This window comes from Arachis stenosperma, chromosome 1, assembly GCF_014773155.1.
Source record: "Arachis stenosperma cultivar V10309 chromosome 1, arast.V10309.gnm1.PFL2, whole genome shotgun sequence".
Lineage (NCBI taxonomy): Eukaryota > Viridiplantae > Streptophyta > Magnoliopsida > Fabales > Fabaceae > Arachis > Arachis stenosperma.
The window spans coordinates 95495717-95512106 of record NC_080377.1 but is presented as its reverse complement, the minus strand read 5'-3'; the positions used below and the strand labels follow the sequence as shown (position 1 = coordinate 95512106).

Here is a 16390-nt window from a genome sequence, read left to right as displayed (position 1 = left end):
GGACAGTCCAATGGTTAGCGACCAGGACTTGTCGGGTTGGCTCTATAACCGACAAGATGATATCATCAGCCACTAGGGACAGGCATTCATCATATGCATACTATGTGAATTATTTGAGATTGCCTATTTGACTGCATATTACTTGCTAATTGTTTAAATGTCTTAACTGCTCCTATTTGTATATTCTTTGTCTGATATAACTGTGTTTGCTATAATATACTCCTGCTGGTGGTTGGGAGGTTTGAAGGAATTGGAAAGGGAAGTATTAGTTAGACTGAAGAATCTTTAGTCAGATGCCCTTATATGGTTTAGCTTATTTATAAGTTTTGATATTATCTGGAGGAAGTTCTAGGATTGCCTTTGGCTTTCCTTTTTTATTATGTATTATATATGTGGAAGCTGTTACCATGCTGGGGACCTCTGGTTCTCACCCATGCGGATTTTGTGGTTTTCAGATGCAGGACGTACAGTTTCCCGCTGAGGCATGCTAGAGACTTCTAGATTTGCGAAGATTCCTTGTTCTTGGGGACTCTGTTTAGTTTATATGTTTTGCTTAGATACTTTTATCTCCATTAAATAATACATACTGTGATGACTCCTCTTATGGGAGATTTTTGGAGAATAGGTTTTATGTATTTGTGTCCCTTTGGGTTTTCCTTATTTTATCATATGTATATATTTCTATGCTCGGACCGGTTATCTTCGCAGCCGGATCTTGAGTCTTGATATTCCTGGTTTTGACACTCCTTTGTATATATATAATCCCGCGTTGGTTTATCCTTGTTCGTTACGTTAACGATCGGAGTGTTGCGCTTTTGAGATGCGATTTTTGTTTATCCCTTTTTCTACAAAGGCTCCTAGTTATAATCAATCATTCATACTACTATACGTACTAATTTTTATTTTAGTGGTCGTAATACCTTACCATCTCTGAATTATGACTTAAGCATAAGACTCTGTATGGTAGGGTGTTACATTATGGTATCAGAGCAGTTCGTTCCTGTAGAGCCTGAGGGATGGACTGACTATGCTTCTGTGCATTCTCTGTGTGTGTGTTATGTGCTATTAGTATATCTGCTTGATATAATTGGCATAAACGTTCATGAGCATGCATTTGGGACTTTGAAGCACTAGACTTCCGATATTGAGACTGATCAACTTAATATCGATTGTTGGGTGTGTATAGGAACCAGATGGCGCCTCGTGGACGCGGTAGAGGTAGTGCGAGAGGTCGTACGAATGCTCGTGCACCGGAGAATAACCCTAATGACCCGGTTAACTTTATGGCTGCGTTGGAGAACATGGCTGCTGCTATGCAAGCCACTGCTGAGGCTCTTGGTCAACAGATGAACAACCATGGTAATGATGGAGGTGGAGTTCAGGGCCCGATGACCTTGGCAAACTTTTTGAAGGTTAATCCACCTAAGTTCAAGGGAACTACTAGCCCGACTGAGGCTGATACATGGTTTCAGGCTATAGAGCGAGCATTACAAGCACAAGTGGTACCTGAAGGACAGCGTGTCGAGTTTGCCACTTATATGCTCACCGGTGAAGCGTAGCATTGGTGGCAAGGCATCCGACGTCTTCTGCAGCAGGGTGATGACTATATCACCTGGAATGTCTTTCAAGAAGAGTTCTATAAGAAGTACTTTCCGACTTCTGCTAGGACGGCTAAGGAACTTGAATTGTTACAACTGAAGCAGGGTACTATGTCCATATCAGAGTATACTGACAAGTTTGAGGAGCTGTTCAGGTTCTCCCGTATGTGCCAAGAAACTCCGGCAGAATATGAGGAATGGAAGTGTGTTAAGTATGAAGGAGGACTCCGGAGTGATATCTTCAGTTCAGTGGGACCAATGGAGATTAGGACTTTCTCCGAATTGGTGAACAAGTGTAGGGTTGCTGAAGAGTGTGTGAAAAGGGCAACCGCTGAGAAAGGAAGTCACAAAGGTTCATTTCCACAGAACCGAGGGAAGAGCTTTGCACCCAGGGGTCCGCCTTTCAAGAGGGGAGGCTCTTTCAAGAGGCCCAACAACAACAACTCCCAAGGAAAGAAGTTTAGGAAGCAACCTCAGAATGAACAAGCTTGTGCTAGGTGCGGAAGTCACCATCCGGGAGCACCATGCAAGGCCGGATGGGGTTTGTGCTACAATTGTAGAAAGGCGGGGCATAAAGCCGCGAGTTATCCAGAGAGGCAGAAACAAGGTGCTGGGAAAGCACAACAGACTGGACGGGTGTTCACCACTTCAGCTATAGGTGCTGAGGGATCTGAGGCACTCATTCGAGGTAACTGTGAATTAGCTAGTCAAACTTTAAATGCTTTATTTGATTCGAGAGCATCACATTCATTCATTGCATTTGAGAAAGCCCATGAGTTAGGGTTGAAGATTGTAACTTTAGGTTATGATCTAAGAGTGTATAATGCTACCCATGAAGCCATGGCAACTAGGCTAGGATGCCCGGAAGTTTCCTTTAGGTTCAAGCAGCGTGATTTTGTTCATAATTTAATCTGCTTACCGATGATCGGTCTTGATCTTATCTTGGGATTGGACTGGTTATCTAAGAACCATGTTCTGCTTGATTGTTCTACGAAGTCGGTATACTTTATGCCGGATGATACAGAAGGGCCGGTCGTGGTGAACAATTATTACTTGAATTCGATGATGGTGAACTGTTCTGGAATCGAATGTCAGGGTATCATGTTGTTAACCGCGGGCGTTTCGGGTGATGATCAAAGGTTGGAGCAGATTTTGGTTGTGTGTGAGTTTCCGGAAGTGTTTCCCAATGATATTGATGAGTTTCCACCTAACCGAGAGGTTGAGTTTGCCATTGAGTTGGTGCCTGGGGCGGGACCAATCTCAAGTGCTCCTTATAGGATGTCACCGTTAGAGATGAACGAGCTAAAGTCTCAGTTAGAGGATTTGTTGGGAAAGAATTTTATACGGCCAAGTGTCTCTCCGTGGGGCGCTCCAGTGCTACTAGTAAAGAAGAAAGATGGGAGTAAGCGGCTCTGTGTGGATTACAGGCAGCTGAACAAGGTTACAATTAAGAATAAGTACCCATTGCCGAGAATTGATGATCTCATGGATCAGCTACAAGGAGCTGGAGTTTTCTCCAAGATCGATTTGCGATCCGGTTATCACCAGATAAGGGTGAGGGGTGAGGATATCCCTAAGACCGCTTTTAGGACTCGTTATGGTCATTACGAGTACACTGTGATGTCCTTTGGGTTGACGAACGCTCCTGCGGTATTCATGGATTACATGAATAGAGTCTTCCGTCCGTTTCTGGATAAATTCGTTGTTGTCTTCATTGATGACATACTGATTTATTCCAAGACTGAAGAAGAGCATGCGGAACACTTGAGGACCGTGTTGCAGATTCTAAAGGAGAAGAAACTTTATGCAAAACTGTCTAAGTGTGAGTTTTGGAAGAGTGAGGTGAAGTTTTTGGGCCATGTGGTGAGTAAGAAGGGAATAGCAGTAGACCCAACTAAGGTGGAGGCGGTGATGGATTGGAAACAACCAACCACCATAACAGAGATAAGGAGTTTTCTGGGATTAGCTGGCTATTACAGAAGGTTTATCAAGGACTTTTCACAGATAGCGTTACCAATGACAAAGTTAACCCGCAAAGACACTCCGTTTGTTTGGACTCCTGAGTGCGAGGAGAGCTTTCAGACATTGAAGAAAAAGTTGACCACTGCACCTGTGTTAGTGTTACCTGAGCCGAACGAGCCTTTTGAGGTGTATTGTGATGCCTCATTGAAGGGTCTAGGGTGCGTGCTGATGCAGCATCATAATGTGGTGGCGTATGCCTCACGACAGTTGAGACCTCATGAAGTTAATTATCCTACTCACGATTTGGAACTCGCTGCGGTTGTGTTTGCCTTGAAGGTGTGGAGGCATTATCTCTATGGGGTTAAGTTCCAAGTTTTCTCTGATCATAAGAGCTTGAAGTACCTCTTTGGTCAGAAAGAGCTTAATATGAGGCAGAGAAGGTGGATGGAATTGTTGAAAGATTACGACTTTGAGTTGCATTACCATCCGGGAAAGGCGAATGTAGTGGCGGATGCATTAAGTCGGAAGTCGTTATGTGCAGCTTGGATGATGCTCCAAGAGGAGAAGTTGCTCAAGGGATTCGAGAGTCTTAAAATGGGTGCTCGAGAAGTATCCGGAACTTTGTGTTTGAGCCGACTAGAAATCTCAAGTGACTTTAAGTCCGAACTCCTAAAGGCTCATCAAAATAATGAAGCGTTATGGAAAGTGTTACCGGCCATTGAGCAAGGAAAACAGTGGAGAGTGTCGGAAGAAAAAGATGGGTTATGGAGATTCAAGGGTAGGATCATTGTGCCGGATGTTGGCACTTTGAGGCAAGATATTTTGAAGGAGGCACACAAGAGTGGATTCTCCATTCACCCGGGAAGTACTAAGATGTACCATGATTTGAAGGCGATGTTTTGGTGGCCGGGTATGAAGAATGATGTGGCGGAATATGTTTCAAAGTGCTTAACTTGTCAAAAGGTAAAGATTGAACATCAAAGACCTTCCGGGATGTTGCAACCTTTAGAGATTCCACAATGGAAGTGGGAAAGTATTGCAATGGACTTTGTGTCGGGATTGCCAAGGACTAGGACTGGTTTTGATGCTATCTGGGTGATTGTGGACCGACTGACGAAGTCAGCTCACTTTTTGCCCATTCGTATGACTTACACCCTTGAGGAGCTAGCACGGTTATACATAAAGGAGATTGTGAGACTTCATGGTGTACCTGCTACTATAATCTCTGATAGAGATCCTCGTTTCACTTCAAGGTTTTGGGGTGCATTTCAGAAGGCTTTTGGAACCCGATTAAGCTTGAGCACGGCTTACCATCCTCAAACAGATGGTCAATCTGAGAGGACGATCCAAACACTAGAGGATATGTTGAGAGCTTGTGTTTTGGACCAACCGGCGAGTTGGGATCGGTATATGCCATTGGTGGAGTTTGCATACAATAATAGTTATCATGCGAGCATCGGAATGGCTCCGTATGAGGCCTTGTATGGGAGGAAATGTCAATCTCCGCTATGTTGGTATGAAGCTGGAGAGAAAAGCTTGTTGGGGCCAGAAATGATAGCTGAGACTACTGAGCAAGTCAAGAAAATCCGAGATAGGATGCTTACGGCGCAGAGTCGTCAAAAGAGTTACGCCGATCAAAGGTGAAAGCCCTTAGAATTTGAGGAAGGAGACCATGTTTTTCTTAAGGTTACTCCGACTACGGGAGTAGGTAGGGCGATTAAGGCAAAGAAGTTGAATCCTCGATACATTGGTCCATTTCAGATCCTAGAGAGGATTGGACCGGTGGCGTATCGGATGGCTCTACCACCTCATCTTTCGAACCTGCACGACGTGTTTCACGTGTCGCAGCTTCGGAAGTACACTCCTGATGCTAGTCATGTGTTGGAACCCGAATCGGTTCAGTTAAGGGAAGATTTGACGCTTCCAGTGACTCCAGTCAGAATTGATGATACTAGTATTAAACGGTTGCGTGGAAAAGATGTTTCACTAGTCAACGTGGCATGGAGTCGAGGCGGTGTTGAGGAACACACTTGGGAACTTGAGTCGGAGATGCGAACGGATTATCCGCATTTATTCTCAGGTAATTGCATTTGAATTTTGTGGGCAAAATTCCCAATTAGGTGGGTAGAATGTAAAACCCGGTTAATTAACGGCTAATTAGCCCATAAATGAGAATTTATTCTAGAAAGCCTAAAATGTGATTTTTATGGCTAAATGTGATAGAGGAGACTGAGACGAGAATTTTGGTACCAATTTTATAGAATTCGGACCAAGATTGGACCAAACGGGCTAAATCGGGCCAACCGGACCCAAAGTGGGCCCTTGGCCCAACTAAACTAAACCAAAACCCTAGTTTTCAGTACTCTCTCTCCTCACAACACACTCAAACACGCTGAAAATTGAGAGAAAGGGAGGAAGAACACTCTCTCAAGTTCTCTCCCTTGGTTGATCTTCAAACCACCATAACTTTTGATCTAGAGCTCCGATTGCCGCTCCGTTTGCGACCACGCGTTCATCGCGGAGAGCTCTACAAAATCCATATAATCAATCTTGAGGTAAGCCACAAGTTTCTGTTCGAAATTCCAGCCCTTATTTTCGAGTTTTATGGGTGAAATGTTGAGATTTTGGGTTCTTTGATGTTATAGGACCCAACTCTCTTGAAGAAGAAGGTTAATCTTGTCTTATTGGACCTTGGGTGTGGTAAGATTCTCAACCCTAGTGTATTTTGTTGTTTTATGATGTTTGGGTTTTGAGATGTTGTGTATGGGTATGATGGTTGTGGCTTAGGTTGTGTATGTGTGGATATTGGAGCTTGATTGGTGACTTTGAAAAGCTTGGAAAGGGTTTGGTGGTGAAAAATCTGTTCTTGGAGGTGTTGAGGCCTTGAGAGCTTGTGGATAAGTGGTTTGGAAGTGCTCCGGTGGAGCTTGGGAAATTCGGCTAAGGTATGGTTTCGGTTTCCCGTATCTAATATGTAATGTGGTAGGAAATACTTAGGCTAGAGGCCCTAAGATAGGCATTGAATGGTTGATGTTGTTAAATGATTGAGATATATGATGTGGTCATATATGTGATGATGAGTATTGATGCCTTAATGGTATGATGTATGAGAAGTATGCATGCTGTGATATATGTTTGATGATTGGTTATGGTTGAATTGTGGGTTGAACCATGTTGATGGTGAATATGATATTGATTATGTATAATGATGGTTAATTGGGATTGGTGTTGTTGAAATTGGCATGAGGAATAGTATATGATATGTCAATATGTTTGAGTTTGAGCCACTTGGGTGAAGTGGGCTAAAATGATGAGATAGTGATTTTGTATATTGTGGTAATGTGTCAATGTGTGAGTTGAGGAGGCTTGATGTTGAATTTGATACATTTTGATTGATTTCAAAGAAAATGGATGAAATTGGCATGTTTTGATTGATTTTGAAAAGAGTTGAAAATGGTTTGTTTTGAAAATGGCATATTGTGGTTTTGTATGAAAATATGGTTTTGGGGCATACTTTGACGGGACATAACTTGTACTACGGATTCCCGTTTTGTACCAAATCTGTTTAGAAATGAAATTGGATCCGGGATGTCCATACCGTTCGAAGAACGGGTGAAAAACGATTTAAAATGAGGAAGTTATGTCCGTTGGAAGATTGGGGTGTAAATCTGTGAATTCTGCAGCTTTTAACTTAGAAATTTTTTTAGCAGAATGACCCCTTGCGCGTGGGCGCACCTGGCGCGTACGCGCCGATCTTCCGAAAAAGTGCCATCCACGCGTACGCGTGATGTGCGAGGGCGCGCCGATTGTGCTGCACCCAATGCCCAGCCATTTTCCAGAGAGTTATGCCAGAACTGTGCCAGTGTTGTGCCTGGGGCACCAGAACACCCGCGCGTACGCGTGGTTGACGCGTGCGCGTCGATTGGCAAATTTGTAATCCACGCGTTAGCGTGCATGACGCTTGCGCGTCGATGAGTTTTTGAGGCCATCCACGCGTGCGCGTGGAGTGCGCGTACGCGTGGCCCTGTTTTTATCCCAAAGTTGATTTTTGAGTTTTAAAAGCCAAATCTCATACTTCTAAGCCTCCGATCTCACCATTTATGTCTTAAATCATTATGACATGCCTAGCTATTAAAAAAGGGCTAGTGAATGAGGTAACTTGCGAGTGAAGCAAGGGAAAAAAATGAATGATCAATGAGGATCAAGATGATTATGTGAGATGCGGAGGATGGTGGTGGAAGTGCTTGTTATGCCATGGGCCGAAAGGCTGTAATTGTTAATGAAATGGCTGGTTATGGATTTAACCGTGAGCCGGAATAGCTGTGTATGCTATGAATATTGGCTGGTTATGGATTTAACCGTGAGCCGAAATAGCTGTGAGCCGAAATAGCTGTGTATGCTATGAATATTGGCTGGTTATGGATTTAACCGTGAGCGGGAATAGCTGTGTATGCTATGAATATTGGCTGGTTCTGGACTGAACCGTGAGCCGGATGGCTGATATGGATGTTGATCCATGGATGAGAATTCATGCATGTTTATGCTGGATTATTGATAATCGAGATTTGCACTTCCACTATCAGAGATACGAGTTTTCCTGGGTAGTAGCAGTGGCTAGCCACCACGTGCTCCAGGTTGAGACTTGATACTCTGTTGACCCTATGTCGTAAGTGTGACCGGGCACTGTGAAAGACCCGGATGAGCTCGCCCCCGAAATATTCACCAGTGAGGGTGATGGATATGGATCATGTTTATGATCAAGTTTATAACGAGTAAAACTCGAGTTGGGGATGCGCGACAGAGGGACAGTCCAATGGTTAGCGACCAGGACTTGTCGGGTTGGCTCTATAACCGACAAGATGATATCATCAGCCACTAGGGACAGGCATTCATCATATGCATACTATGTGAATTGTTTGAGATTGCCTATTTGACTGCATATTACTTGCTAATTGTTTAAATGTCTTAACTGCTCCTATTTGTATATTCTTTGTCTGATATAACTGTGTTTGCTATAATATACTCCTGCTGGTGGTTGGGAGGTTTGAAGGAATTGGAAAGGGAAGTATTAGTTAGACTGAAGAATCTTTAGTCAGATGCCCTTATATGGTTTAGCTTATTTATAAGTTTTGATATTATCTGGAGGAAGTTCTAGGATTGCCTTTGGCTTTCCTCTTTTATTATGTATTATATATGTGGAAGCTGTTACCATGCTGGGGACCTCTGGTTCTCACCCATGCGGATTTTGTGGTTTTCAGATGCAGGACGTACGGTTTCCCGCTGAGGCATGCTGGAGACTTCTAGATTTGCGAAGATTCCTTGTTCTTGGGGACTCTGTTTAGTTTATATGTTTTGCTTAGATACTTTTATCTCCATTAAATAATACATACTGTGATGACTCCTCTTATGGGAGATTTTTGGAGAATAGGTTTTATGTATTTGTGTCCCTTTGGGTTTTCCTTTGGGGTTTTCCTTATTTTATCATATGTATATATTTCTATGCTCGGACCGGTTATCTTCGCAGCCGGATCTTGAGTCTTGATATTCCTGTTTTTGACACTCCTTTGTATATATATAATCCCGCGTTGGTTTATCCTTGTTCGTTACGTTAACGATCGGAGTGTTGCGCTTTTGAGATGCGATTTTTGTTTACCCCTTTTTCTACAAAGGCTCCTAATTATAATCAATCATTCATACTACTATACGTACTAATTTTTATTTTAGTGGTCGTAATACCTTGCCATCTCTGAATTATGACTTAAGCATAAGACTCTGTATGGTAGGGTGTTACATAAAGTATGGACTATTATATATTGCTGGAAAGCTCTGGATGTCTACTTTCCAACACCGTTGAGAGCGCGTCATTTGGAGTTCTGTAGCTCCAGAAAATCCATTTCGAGTGCAGGGAGGTCAGATTCCAACAGCATCAGCAGTCCTTTTGTCAGCCTTTTTCAGAGTTTTGCTCAAGTCCCTCAATTTCAGTCAGAAATTACCTGAAATCACAGAAAAACACACAAACTCATTGTAAAGTCCAGAAATGTGAATTTAACATAAAAACTAATGAAAACATCCCTAAAAGTAGCTTGAACTTACTAAAAACTACCTAAAAACAATGCCAAAAAGCGTATAAATTATCCGCTCATCAGCTTGTCCTCGAGCAAAAGAAGAAAGAAGAGAGTAGAAGAAGAAGAGAAGTGGGAGATGGAGGCTTGAGAGGGTTCGGCCAAGGGGTGTTTAGAGTGTATGTGATGTGTGAAAATGAAGGAGTAAAGAGGGGTATTTATAGGGTAAGAGAGGGAGTTAGTTCGTGTGAGAAGGGGTGGGTTTGGGAGGAAAATAGTTTGAATTTGAGTGGGTGGGGGTAGGTGGGTTGTATGATGAGTTTTTTTGGGAATTAAGGGAAGGACGTGTGTAACATCCCGCATTTTTGGAAACCTAAATATGAATAAACTATGAATTTATCTTATTAAGTTTAAACTTTATAATTTTAGAAATTATTTTATTAGAAATAATGAAATAGATTCAGAGATAGTTTTATTTTGAATCAATTAATATTCTTAAGTAATTTTATTATATTAGAATATTTTGTGTAATTTTAATAATTGAAAAATAAAAAAAGGATTGTACAATCTAATTTTGGTAATTTTTTTATTATGAAAAAGTTATGATTTAATTTATTAATATGAACTCTTTATTTTTAGAAATTGATTAATTAAGAATAATTAGATTAGTTTTATTAAATATTTTGACTTAAGTTAATTATAACTCTTGTGTAATTTTTATAATTGGTTATTTCATATAATCTGAAACTAAAATTCAGTAATAGAAATATTATATAATTTAATTTAAGAAATTTGTATTGTGATTAAATTACAATTTATTTTATTAAATTGAGCTCTTAGAGATTAACTTATTAGAAATGATTAAATGAATTTTTGTAAATACTTTAAGTTTAACTCGGTTAATATTTTTGAACAACTTTTATTATAATTAGTTATAGTTATCTCATAAAAATTGAAATTAAAGTTCTGGTGATGAAAAAATAATAAAAAATTATATGATTTAATTTAGATAATTGATATTAGATTTAAACCATATTTTATAAAATGTGATTAGTATGTTTATTTTATAATTTAATTTAAAAGTACTTATTTGAACTCATTGATATATTAGTAAATAAAATCTTGTGTTTTGAAAGTAATCTTTATAGTATTATATTTGATTTCTAAATCGTTATTCTATCTCAAATATTTTATAAAATTGTTATGTCACTCGTATATATTTTACCCTAACTTTAGAAGTACCAAATAAAACCCTAATTTCACTAATTTCCTAAAGTTATACCCTAAAATCCCTAAACCTACGTTCAGAAAGGGAAAGAAAGGAAACATGGGAGCTCGAGGGGGAAAAACAAAAAGGAAAAAGAAAGAAAGGGAACAGAGAAGGAGCAAAGGGAAAACGAGAAACTGAGGAAAGGGAGAAGAGGGATCAGGGAAGCCAGAGGAAAGGGCGACGGCAGAGGGTGTAATTACGGCCGCTGCCGTTGAAATCAAAAGGGAAGCACCACAGAGAACAGAGAGACGTGAACGATTGAGGGAGAAGGTAGCGTCGCCACCGTTCCTGGTCATCGTCGCCGAAGCTTCGATCGCTATTGTCCCTGCTAGGTTGCCACTGACGTCGAATAGAACAGGGGAGAGGAGCACGAATTGGAATAGGAAAGGGAGCTCTGTTACGGGCTCGTCGCCAGGAAAAGAAGAGGCGATGTTGGATCGCCGCTGGTGTCGTCGCCGTGACTGGGGTTCGTGGTCGCTACTGCTGTTGGTGACGGACTAGGTCGTGTCCTAGCTGCCGGAGCCGCCATCACCGTGGCCTTGTTACTCCGGGTCAACCATGTCTCTGCCTCTGATGTACCTTATCATGCCATATCCGTTGGAGCTGCCGTGGTTGGAGTTTGCTATCAGAGAAAGCAATTTTCTGCCACCATCTTTCAATCTGGCCAGCATCATCCTCTTTGTTCCAGTCCCAATGCCAATTTTCTGTTTCTTAAACCTGTAACCCTTTCTTCCTTACTCTTCTATCATTTTGTTCCTCCGTTATACTTTGTCCTAATTATAGTAGCTTATGGTTTTGTTCTAGTTGTCAATTTATCTCCTGAGAAATCACAATTGGTGTTGATGTCGTTGATGTTGCTGCTGTTATGCTATAGCTAGCTGCAAGAGTTTTACTGCTGCGGGTTAGAAATTGATGGCTGCCGCATCCCAAATTTCTGTGTATTTCGATAAAGCGAGGTAGGGGTTTAAAACGATTTTAATTTAAGAATGCTTACAAGGTTTATTGAATAACTACAAATAGGTTTAATAAGTTTAAGTAATTGATTGATTATTTGAATGTTGAGTTGTGGCTGAAATTATGATTGGAACTTTGGTTGAATTCGTTGATTTTGTAAAATTGAATTATGAATTGTTTGATGAGAGATTATTGTGATTTCTGTATTTTGATGGATCAAATTGAAATTGTTGCTGTTGAGTTGGTTTACCGTAATGGACTTAGTTAGTGAGTAATTGAAGTTGAGCTTAAGGAATAATTGGAAGACTAAATCTTGAAACGTTGAACCAATTGCTGAAAATCTGATTTTTTTGAAATTTAAAAGATGACTTTGGAAGTGAATCAGTTATTCAACGATAATCGAAATGATATGAGAGTGAAGGCTGAGTAAAGTATAATGGAAGTTGTTGTTGGGATTCACTTTGAGAAGTTTGAATTAATTATAGAACTAGTTATGATTTTTCGAAGTTAAAATGTAAAACTTGATTTTCTGCATTACTTTTAAGCGAAGCCGGAAACTTTGAAAAGCTATAACTAATTCTGTGATTATCGGAATTCCATGAGACCAAGTCCAGATTAAGCTTGGGAATATAGGGAGCTGGACTGGTGAATTTAAGACCTTTTTATTAAGTATATGATTTATGGTGAATTTTTGAGTTATGGTTGTGGAATCTGAATTTTACTGCAGAATTTTTAGAACAGCAGTAACTTGTTGGCTCTGCTGTGAGTTTTTCGAATTGAATTTTGAAATGGAATCAATTTTAAATAAAACTTTAGTCCTATTATTTTAATGCCGTAAAATTTCAGAACAGTTGGACCTGTAGTTTTCAAGATATGAATTTTTGAAAATGATGCATTATGCAGTAAAAGCCAGATTCTGTTTTCTAAATTAATAACTTTGAGAGTTTATAACTTTGGATTCTAGATAGATATTGAGATTAAATCAATTGGATGTGAAATTTAATTATGTTTAGCATATTTGATTTAAATTTCAGGGTTTTCCATGTTTAAATAAGTGAGTTATGGGACTTGGAAGAGGTTATGTTCAATGATTTGTAAAACAGAATTCTGCAGAAAATTACCTGACTTCCAAGCTACGTAACTTCTTCATTAAAAATGGTATGGCCCTGGAACCAATTGAGAAAGAAATTTGGATAAGTTAAGTTTAACCATATTAATTTTGAAAGTAGTTGGATTTAATTTGGATTTTATATGAAATTTCGAATGTTGTACGCTGCTGCTGTTTTTCTGGTTTTATGCACTGTAGAGCAGTCACGGTTTTTCCTCTATTCCTAAGGCTAGAGAAATTAGAAAATTATGATCTATAGTTTTTTAGAAATCTTATCTCAAGATGAATGCCTGGACATAAAGTTTGCGCAATTCTGAGTTCATTTGCTATATTAAAAACAGAAAAGAAGATAGGGTGTTGAGAATGCCTGAGTGAGAGTTATGAGTTCACAAAATTAAAGATGAACCTTAGCGTTATACGGCTGATTCAATGTTAGAATTTGTTTGATTCTGAATTGATTTGATATTGGAAAGGTTGAAAAGAGCTTGGTAAATTGTTTGGTTGGGACCCGTAAGGGTGGCTAAGTCTTATTTTTAAAGGAGATTATGTCCAAATTTTTCTAAAAGCATAAGGACTTAATCAAAACAAATATTGAAGGCTTATTTAATGATAATAACTTCAATGGTTCTTTTAAGAAAAGAATATTTGGTTTATGAGATTGTTGGCAGGGGCGTGGGTCTAGTCCCGCTTGCTCAGTGCGTAAACCATTGTGCAGGGATGGTGGTTTTATCCCGCCTGCAGTGAGGACGGTGGTTTTATCCCGCTCACGTATTGATAAATTGTTCAGCAAGGACGGTGGTGTGATTCCGTTTGCATATTGTTTTATGTACCCAGTAAGGATGGTAGTTTAATCCCGCTTACTGTGGAGGCAAGGACGGTGGTTTAATCCTGCTTGCGTGTTCCGGGCAAGGATGGTGGTTTAATCCCGCTTGTCTATGGAACCTACGGATAAGGATGATGGTCTAATCCTGCTTATCCGAGTCAGGTCTGGCAACATAACTGACGCGTGAGCTCATGGCCAGTAGAACAGGCATGCATCATATGTATCTATGTCACATTGTTTGGGTGTGTATATTGTAATTGGTTTGCCTAAGTGAATAATTCTATTTAACTGCTAGTTGCTATACTTGATGTAATTGCTCTTGATTGTGTTTGAACCTCATTACTTGTGTTTCTAACTGATTGGCTAGATTGTGGTGAATTGGGTGTTGATTTAGTTGTTTGGGCCTAAGGCCGTGACTGGTACGTTTGAGGTCTAGTTTTGTATAAAGTATCTGACTGGTTCAGCATAGACTTAATGAACCTATGCTTGGAGCAGGATGATCATTTATACCGCGTAGGTAACTTCTTTTATGTTATGGTCTAGAAAAGTATGAAAAATCAAACTGGTTCAGCATAGACTTAATGAACCTATGCTTGGAACATGTTGGTCATTCATACAGTTTTGGAAACTTTTAAGAGTTTTATAAAGAAAATATGGGTCTAGGATTTTAAATAATTAACTAATGCTTTTAAAGGAGGTTAAATTTCTTTTAGATGTCTCTGAATGAAATTAACTATTTGCGCTTTACTTTCACGGCATTCTCGACCTCTACTGAGAACATGTGGTTTGGTTCTCACCCCAAATTTTTCACCCTTTCAGTGACACAGGTTTGAAGACGCAATTTGAAGCTGCGAGCGATTAGTAGGTTTTCTTTATGGTTTTAATTGGTCTGGTAGAGTCCCCTCGCAGATTGTCCCTTGAGATTTTATTTCATATAGAGGGGTAGGTTTGGTATATTGTATTTGAGTTTTATTTGGTTTCTTTTGTAAAAGAATTACTATTAATATTATTTATGTGATTATTATTACTTGTGAATATTTGAATTATGACTTTAATAAATAAAAAACAAAATTTTTTGGAATTTTCTTAAAACTTAAACGCGAACTCGATACAAAGGCTCGATAATTAAGTAGTTAATACTAGAGAAGGTTACGTAATGTTCTTTCTAGTGGAAATACCCTGACTTAAGCAAGGTATTTTGCTGGAAGGGATGTTACAATGTGAGTGGTGAAGAGAATATGGGGAAGAAGGTAAGATTTGATAGGTGAGTAGTGTTTTAGGTAGAGTGTTCTAGAGAAGTGTGAAGAGGAGAGAGAGTGAGGTGGGGTAGGTGGGGATCCTGTGGGGTCCACAGATCTTGAGGTGTCAAGGATTTCTCATCCCTGCACCTTTCTGGTGTTCAAAAGCCCTGTGTGGCATTTCTGGCGTTAAACGCCAGTCTTCTGCCCTTTTCTGGCGTTTAAACGCCAGTTTGCCTGCCAGTTTTGGTGTTTAACGCCCAGAATGGTGCCAGGCTGGGCGTTTAGACTCACATTTTCTTCCTTTACTAGCGTTTAAACGCCAGTTTGCCTGCCAGTTTTGGCGTTTAACGCCCAGAATGGTGCCAGGCCGGGTGTTAAACACCCATATTGGTATCCTTACTGGCGTTTAAACGCCAGTAAGCTCGTCTTCCAGGGTGTGCTATTTTTGATGCTGTTTTTGATTTTGCCATAACTTTTGTAGTTGTTTTTGTGACTCCACATGATCATCATCCTAAAGAAAACAAAAAATAACAATGGAAAATAAAATGAAAGAGTAATTAATAGATAAATAAAATTGGGTTGCCTCCCAATAAGCGCTTCTTTAATGTCAATAGCTTGACAGGAAGCTCTTAGAGAGCTTCACAGATGCTAAGAGCATGATTGTGGTCTCCCAACACCAAACCTAGAGTTTAGATGTGGGGGCTTTGCTTGACTCTGCATGGAGAGAATTGGATGCAGCTTTTCATGCTTCTTCTCCATGTTTACAGAGGAAAATCCCCGAGCCATAAACACAAGGTAGTCCTCATTCACTTGAAGGACTAACTCTCTTCTGTCTACATCAATCACAGCTTTTGCTGTGGCTAGGAAAGGTCTCCAAAGGATGATGGATTCATCCTCATCCTTCCCAGTGTCTAGGATTATGAAGTCAGCAGGGATGTAAAGGCCTTCAACCTTTACCAAGATGTCCTCTACAAGTCCATAAGCCTGTTTCTTTGATTTATCTGCCATCTCTAGTGAGATTTTTGCAGCTTGTACCTCAAAGATTCCCAATTTCTCCATCACAGAGAGTGGCATGAGGTTTACACTTGATACTAGGCCACACAGAGCCTTCTCAAAGGTTATGGTGCCTATGTTGCAAGGTATTAAGAACCTTTTGGGATCCTATTTCTTCTGAGGTAACTTTAGTTGAACCAATGCATTTAGTTCACTGATGAGAAATAGAGGTTCATCCTCCCAAGTCTCAAAACCAAATAATTTGGCATTTAGCTTCATGATTGCTCTTAGATACTGAGCAACTTGCTCTTCAGAAATAACTTCATCTTCTTCAGAGGAAGAATACTCATCAAAGCTCATGAATGGTAATAGGAAGTTC

General features: G+C 40.0%; 1 long non-coding RNA gene across 1 annotated transcript; it reads left to right on the top strand.

Annotated features, from left to right (window-relative positions):
- The first annotated feature begins 10888 nt into the window (after positions 1 to 10888).
- Positions 10889 to 14858, top strand: LOC130983009 (uncharacterized). Its single transcript, XR_009087240.1, has 3 exons — positions 10889 to 11611; positions 11697 to 11848; positions 14597 to 14858. It is a non-coding gene; the product is annotated as an uncharacterized LOC130983009 (long non-coding RNA).
- The last annotated feature ends 1532 nt before the right edge of the window (positions 14859 to 16390 follow it).